Source organism: Colias croceus, chromosome 4, assembly GCF_905220415.1.
Source record: "Colias croceus chromosome 4, ilColCroc2.1".
Lineage (NCBI taxonomy): Eukaryota > Metazoa > Arthropoda > Insecta > Lepidoptera > Pieridae > Colias > Colias croceus.
In genome coordinates this window covers 6,880,577-6,888,584 of record NC_059540.1, presented here as the reverse complement: position 1 = coordinate 6,888,584, position 8,008 = coordinate 6,880,577, and the positions used below count along the sequence as shown (strand labels likewise).

The 8,008-nt window shown below is 35.5% G+C and overlaps 1 protein-coding gene across 1 annotated transcript in view; it reads left to right on the top strand.

The window, feature by feature from the left end:
* Positions 1 to 245: 245 nt before the first annotated feature.
* Positions 246 to 8,008, top strand: part of LOC123690972 — a 101,207-nt gene continuing 93,444 nt past the window's right edge. The window contains exon 1 of the mRNA XM_045635133.1: positions 246 to 536. The gene's annotated coding sequence lies outside the window, so the exon portion shown is untranslated. The remainder of the gene's footprint in view (positions 537 to 8,008) is intronic.

The window sequence follows — 8,008 nt, the reverse complement described above, 5'->3', positions numbered from 1 at the left end:
ACCTCTAAGTAAAAAAAAAATTAAAATCGTTGACCGGTCGTCCGGTTTGGTTATCATCGTGCAGTTTCTTGCAATTTTTTTTATCTGATGAAGAATCCGGCTATGTAAAGCTTTGCCGACGCGCTTGCGCCTTGCAGGAGGGTGGAGGCTGCGAGGCAGCGGGGCGGGCGGCGCGGGCGGTGCGGACGCGGGCGCGGGGGCGCGGGGCGCGGTGCGTGCGCGCCACAGCCTGCACCACACACACAGTCTCACAACGACCAGCGCGCCGTTCGTGCACGCTAACTGACGTGCGTCGCTACTACATTCCGTTTGTGTATCCGTTCAAATTCGCTCCAAACGAGGAGTGTAGGTGAAGTGTGGTGATGGTGTGTTTTTAGTTATACAATAGGATTGTGTATATCTACAAAATACCCGTTAGAGGTTCGTGGACTCTCCTCGGAGAATTTGGTGTTCACCTAGCGAGGGAAGGTGATCGCATATTCCGGAAGGAATGAGCCCCGTAAACCACTACTTCCATACTCACCGATGATCTCAAGGTTGGTATTAAACTCAACGTACCGTGGCGTAACTTCTCACGGTCCCACAATTGCCCGCATTCTCCTTTCTGTTCTTATTACAATAACATTTCTTAAGTACCTATTTACGCTCAAGCAAACGTTCGCTATACTGTTATTCCATCATAAATATTTATAACTGTAGCTCGCTAACACTTAAAATAACCTCCTAAATTCATATTGGATTATTGGTATCTGGCTGTCCTTTCAAAAGTTTTTCATGTCTGTCAAGTTTGAAAGTAAACACTTCCTATTTTTATAAGAATTAGGTATTTTTCAGAGATGTTTTGTTGATTGTAGAGTATAGGTACAATACATTTTAAGAGCTCCATATTCTACATTAGAAAGTCCACGGTAGTACTCTGTGCTGACATGAGGTTAAATATCAAAAGTTATTGAAAGTTAACTCTTGTTACATATTACAAACCAGGGCGGTTTCACTAGGTGGCGCTCTCTGCTTATGTAAGCTGGACCTGAACTAGCTCCTTCATCTCCATATAAAGGCGAGCGATTTCCTTAACGGATCCGACGTAGATCGTGATTAATTAACATGATTTAATCACATTTAATTTTTAACGTTTAGGATAAAACTGTCAATTTAGAGTGAATTCTAATGACTCTACAATTGAATGAGAACTATTTCTCATTAAAAATCATGAATAAACGTTTCGCGCAAAAAATATAAAATTAATGTATGAAACATAAATTCACGAATTCGCGATCCCTTCCATATATAATGAAAAATAAATTAAACTAATTTAGAAACGACTTCTTTAAAATGTCCATTTAGACATTTTAGACCGTTCTTAGATGACCCAGTTCAAAGCAATAATGTGACAAATAAATATGGTAATGGTTACCAACAATATTTTGCGATGTAGAGTAAAAATATGTCTCCAGTATAATATTCAGGCATACGCAATTATTTTAAATTTCCTTATTAGAGTTCCGAACCTCAAAAGGGATAAACGAAACCATTATACAGGATCACTTTGCTGTCCGTCCGCCTGTCTATGTATCTGTCTGTCAAGACCCTTTTTCTCAGGAATGCGTGGAGGTATCAAGCTGAAATTTATATTGAATATTCAATTCGGTCCCCTGAAGCTGTGATAAATCAAACTTATTTGCTTGTGCTATCAAAAGATACAACGGTTTATGCTGCAAATTTTCGCTATTTTCGACATTCGCAAGGGAATCAAAAGTACTTCCCATGAACGCAGAGACTTGAAATTTGGTAAAAAAAATTGCTAAAAGCATATATTTAAAGTTACAACATAGTAAAAAAAGTTCGTTCGGAGACCTCGGTGCGCGAGTCCGACACGCACTTGGCCGTTTTATTTATATAGAGCTGTAATGTGTTCCTCTATATTTAATTGGCAAAATTTTCGGACATGTAACTAACAATTAAAACGTTAATACCGTATTGATTCATCTTATCAATGACAGCCCTTGCACAATTGCTTTAACACTAGTTCCTTTTTCAAGGTTACTTTGTTTGAATACAAAGTGCTCTTACAAAATACATGAGAACTAATATATCATGATCTTAAGTCTACGACAACGAATTTCAAGATATTATGTATAATAATAATATTATACTCATATCAAAAGTGCACGTGTCTTTAGTATGGACGTTATTTGCTAATTTCTTATTAGTTAAGCCAATTTTTTTTATTTGAAAAAATGTTTGTAAGCAAGCAAATAACACGTCTTAGTCAAGTAGTTAAGGTAAATTCAATTTTCGAGTTTGAAGATGAGCATAATCGATTTGCAATGGAACAAGGTCTATTAGAATTTTGAAATGGTTATTGGATGTTCGATGTTTATTGAACGGGCTTCGTTTTAAGGTTGCTTAATTCTTACCTATTTTTTTTCTTTGGTTTAAATACACAGTACATTTTACATTTTATTTTACTTTGGTTCCGTAATTTGATTTTTCGTATTACGTTACGTATACGTTCGATTTGATATTTCGTAACATTACAGCTCATCGTTACACCAATTTGATAATAATAATATGTGCAAACATAACCCTCCTTCAAACACAGTCAAGTATAAATAAGTAACCAACTAAACCAGTCAACTAAATCGTTTTTAGGATCGTTCTATGTGGCCATCTCTACTGAAATATATATAAAATACTAATAGAGACGTTTGGATAACTTCCTAATAGAACAACATATCATTAACTATTATGTATAATAAACATCATTCATACAATATTCTTTATAATTTCATATAATATGTTATTACAAGCCATTCTCTTTGAATATTTTAGTAATATAACCGTTCTTAGTGAATCACGTGCATACTAATTGTTAAAAAGAAATTATTTACTTTCACGTTTAAAATTTACTATCGCTTATACAATTACGGGCAGATTATTCGAGCGAAAAATCTACGCTTGATGTTGCATATTTTATATTGTTCGTGTATCGTTTATAGCACATGCCGTGGAGTTTTAATGACACAAATGCTGGTGCACCTGTCAATGACTGCAGGCATTCGACCGGCGACACCCGTTATGTCATTCTACACCATGCTAATAATAATAAATGATGCGTTCTCACGCTTAGGCCGACAACCATTAATTTATGTGTTTTCTTCGTGAAAAAAGTGTTATTTATTTATCATCCCGAGGTATGTTTTAATTTTCTCACGTTTAATCCAATTTTACGTTGAAATTAAATTAAACATGAAAATTATTATAATTAGGAATAATTTTCATATTTAATTTAATTTTAATGTTTCCTAAGTTTTCAAATGGACAAAATTAAAATTGAAATTGGGTCCGCTATAAGCGATTGAACTCAACAATATATACACCTGTTTAAAGTAGGCTGCCATTGTATAATTATGTACATATGCAATATACATATATATATATATATATATATATATATAAATACCAACCTGGGCACTAAGTTGATCCAGCCTGACTGCCGTGCATTGCCGACTCCACCTTTTCCCCCATATTACTCGACTCCGGTTGCATAGATCTTGCCCGGAGTGGCAACGGCGCAAATATTTGGGCGATGTTGCCAAACGTATTCATGGAGAAATTGATATACTCAACATTTTTATTGCTAAGATCTCGAACTGAATCGACTCCGTAACGGTTAAAATTCAGAAACCCATAAACACTTGTTGGCTCCGTTTTATATACAAAATCCAAAGTCGTATGTTGATCAGATCCATTTATATTATCAAAATTACAGCTTTATTTGATCCGACAAAACGAAACTGTATATTAAGTAACGTAGATTAATTTTTCGTAAATACTACAGTATTTGTTGGCTCCGTACACAAACATATTATAGTTAGGTAATGTTCCATACATTGCTAAATCCGCATAGACTAGACGAACTCGACTCCGTAACGGTTCAAATTTTGAAATGCTCAAACACTTCTTGACTCCGTTTTATATACCAAATCATAAGTCGTATGTTGATCTGTTCCATTTATATGCACTTGCATGACATTGACATGGGGATATGAAATTAGGGCAAGCAAAAAATCTCCTGAGTCTTATGGAAGTTGAAGAAGTCGACCGTAATTCAATTGAAACTTATAGAAAACGTTGTGAAACTAAAAATACGGAACCCTAAAAAGATAGATATTTGGACGAACCTTTCATCATACAGCGACGGTGATAATTCTCAAGTAGTATGCATCCTACAAATAACAACCTACCTCTTGAATCATCAGTAAATATCAAGATTATTATCAAAATATTTATTGACGTATAGCGTTCGCCTTTGCCCTGATGCTGATAATCTGATAAAATAATTAAAATGTTAGATTTAGGTCAAACAAATGACGACTCATATTCCTGCACAAATTATACATTGCGGAGTAAATATGAGTGTACGCAGATCGCCAACACGTTTAATCAGCAGTGGTGCAGTGGGTACTGCTGGTGGATCGCACCGACCTATCGAAGCTAAGTTCGTTTTCTACGAGTTCTATGCCAACTGATACTCAAATTACTTACAGAAAACGGAAACAACCGCTAGAACAAGATTGCAGATGTAGTGATGATATGAAGGATATTCGGTCGGAGTTGAGCCGTATTAGTACATTACTTGAAAAATATGTATGCTCAAATGAACAAATAGTAAACAAAGTTCATGAAAACATTTCTGAGGTAAAAACACAAATTACCGAAATTAAATCGTCCAACGAACAATCCTTGAATTGAATTCGCCAAAATACGAATCAAATCAATGAAATTAATTAGTCATCAGCATGTATGATAATTACTGAACAAAACATATTGAAGAGTACTATTTCTCAATTAGAATCCCAGATAAACCAGGGTGAGAGTAAAATAAAATCACTGGAATTAAATCTTCAATCAATAAATCAGTCAGCCAATCCATCGGGTTTTACGTCTAAAAATCAACTTCATATAAATTAAAACTTAATCAAGGAACTACGGGACAGAAAGAGCCGCGAAAAAAATGTAATTTTTGTTGGTTTCCCAGAATCGACATCTTATAACTCAGAGGAGAGGAAATCTAAAGACAACTACGAAATTTTAAAAATTACCTCACTAATAAGTTCAGACCTACCGAAGCTAGTAAAAATATATAATTATAAATAACATTAATTCAAACTGTAGTACAGGTTTTGATGGTAATACTACAAAAGCAATTAAATGCATCAAAGAAAAATTAAATCAAAGACGTTTTCCGGACTCATTAGAAATAGCGAAGGTAACTCCTATCTATTAGAGTGGCTCAAAATTTGAACCTGGTAACTATAGGCCAATTTCGGTTTTGTCAGTGTTGTCAAAAATATTGGAGAAGATTTTACACACGAGATTAGAAAAATATTTAGACTCATTTAATTTTATTTCAGTGCGTCAATACGGATTTAAGCCAAAAAGTAACACTCTGTCAGCGACTATGGACCTAACTATTAAAATAAAACAGAACATTGACGCAAACAATATAGTTTTGGGAGTGTTTATTGACCTACAAAAGGCCTTCGATACCGTTTCTCACGAACTTTTAATGAAGAAATTAACATCCATTAACATTAATGGTAAAGCAGAAATCATATTTAAAAAATCGATCACAAATAGTTAAAATAGATAACCACGATAGCATTCCCTTACCAATTACATATGGCATACCACAAGGTTCGATTCTAGGCCAATTGCTTTTTTTAAATTTATATTAATAATTTACAAGATTTAAAGCTAAATGGTCACCTAACACTTTATGCGGATGACACTTGTCTGTTTTATTTTGGTCCCTCTATACATGACATGATAGCGCAAGCACAAAATAATATAAATAAATGGTTTCAATGCAATCTACTAAAAATAAATATATCTAAATTCAAAGCTCATAACAAAATTATAACCTAGATCTGCGAATCGGCAGCTCCCTGAAATGGAATTATCACATCGACCACCTAAAAAATAAATTATCAGCACTTCTTAGATCTCTGCGTAATATTACTTCTTGCATTCCTCATAAATTACGCCACACCATCTACAACACCTTTGTAAAGCCGCACGTAATGTATTTAATAGAAGTATAGTGCTTACAAAAATAAATTAGCGCCACTCCAAATTTTACAAAATAAAATCATTAAAACTACCTATCTTTAACTATCCTTTTTTAACTTCTACAAATAAAATCTACGACGACACTAAAATAATGAATTTAAAACAATTATACTTTTATAATACGTGTATGTTCATCCGCAAAGCGCTACATAAAAACATAAATACAATTAATATTAAAATCTCAACATCAAATCGCCACTATCCTAATGGACGAGCTAGCTATCTTGCTCTCCTGAAGATCCGAACAAATTATGGAAGGCGAACGGCAACATACGTTTCTGTAACGGGAATAAATGTCTTGAAACCTTCAAATGGCTAAGGCCGCAAGCGACCAATGGCTGAGCTCGGTGGGCTCTGATTGGCTCATTTGAATCGGATCAACAAGAGCTAAAACGCAAAAAAGGTGGATTTGTATAAAAAGCACGTAATTATTATTATTACTGATGGTGACACTTGTGGCTCCGTTCGGATCCACATACGGACGGTGGTGTGGCAATGGATCCACAAATACCAACCGGAACAACAAGTGAAAACGGATCAAATAATTACTAACTATATGGCACGTTTGATCAACATAGTGCCCATGGAGATATCTATATATATATATATATATATATAAATGAATTCTTCAACAATGGAAATAGATAACTATTAATTAAGTACTTCGTTGTTAACAGTTTACAACATTTCTACATCCGTTATTCCTTCTATTTGCTATAAACAATAAAGTTTCTTTATATTATTTTATAATATACTAAAAATGCAAATTGATCTCAATAAGAGGATAATTTAGTAATAGTTTGAATAAATAAAAAATAATATTATACACACGTCAATGTACCTAATTTGAATTAAATTGTTGAATTGAATCATATATTCAATTCGTAAAACTAACGACTCTTTATTTGTAACATGGACCCAATAAATTCGTCCATGATTTGTAATATTATATGAAATCACGATCACGTCGCACAGTGTTTTCATGGGTAATGAATATGCAAAATGATGGAACTGTAATATATGATGAGCCTTTAAAATATTCTAGTCGTGAATCGTGCTATGTTCGCGACGTCGCCGATCGTCGCCGTCACCGGAACAGTGAGCAATAGGAATCACTCTTCCTCCTTTAATATACGAGTTATTACCGTCATTGTCTTCATAAAACACGCAACCTATTATAGTATCGGTTGAAACAAAGTATCGGCAATTCTATTGGAATTCATAAATTTTCTATGAAAAGTAACATGTTATTAAAACAATCTTTGTGATGAGACGAAGATCATGACGATACCCCATATCAGATAAAGAGATTTTAATCGGTTATATCTTCAGCAGTATTTTGTGAATTAGAGCGTTACATACTTCTTGTATTTTTCGATTTGTTCCGTGCTTGTTTTTGATGCGGGGTGTCAGTAAAACAACAGTACTAGTTATTACGGCTCTAGAAATGCGTGTGCCGCTAGATAAAATATCTCACTAATGTTGAAATACCTTAGGGCGGCCGTACACGGACCGCTCGAGCAGTTAACGGCTGAGCGACGTACACGGACGGCTCGAGCGGTCGGTCGTTGACGGCTCGAGCCGTCGGTTCTTGACTGCTCGAGCCGTCGCTACCAACCGCTCGAGCCGTTGATTTTTTGACTAGTCGCGTCATTGATTTTCAGGGGGAGAGGAAGCCGTCGACGGCTCTAGCGCAGTCAACGGCTCGAGCAGTCAGTGTATGCCTCACGACCGCTCGCGAGCCGTCAACGGCACGATGGAATTTCATCATGCAGTTGACGGCTTGAAGCGGTCGCGACGGCTCGAGCCGTCACGTGTACGGTGGTGAATGAATGCCTATAGTTCACCGCGCGGTCGCGGCTTCAAGCGGTCG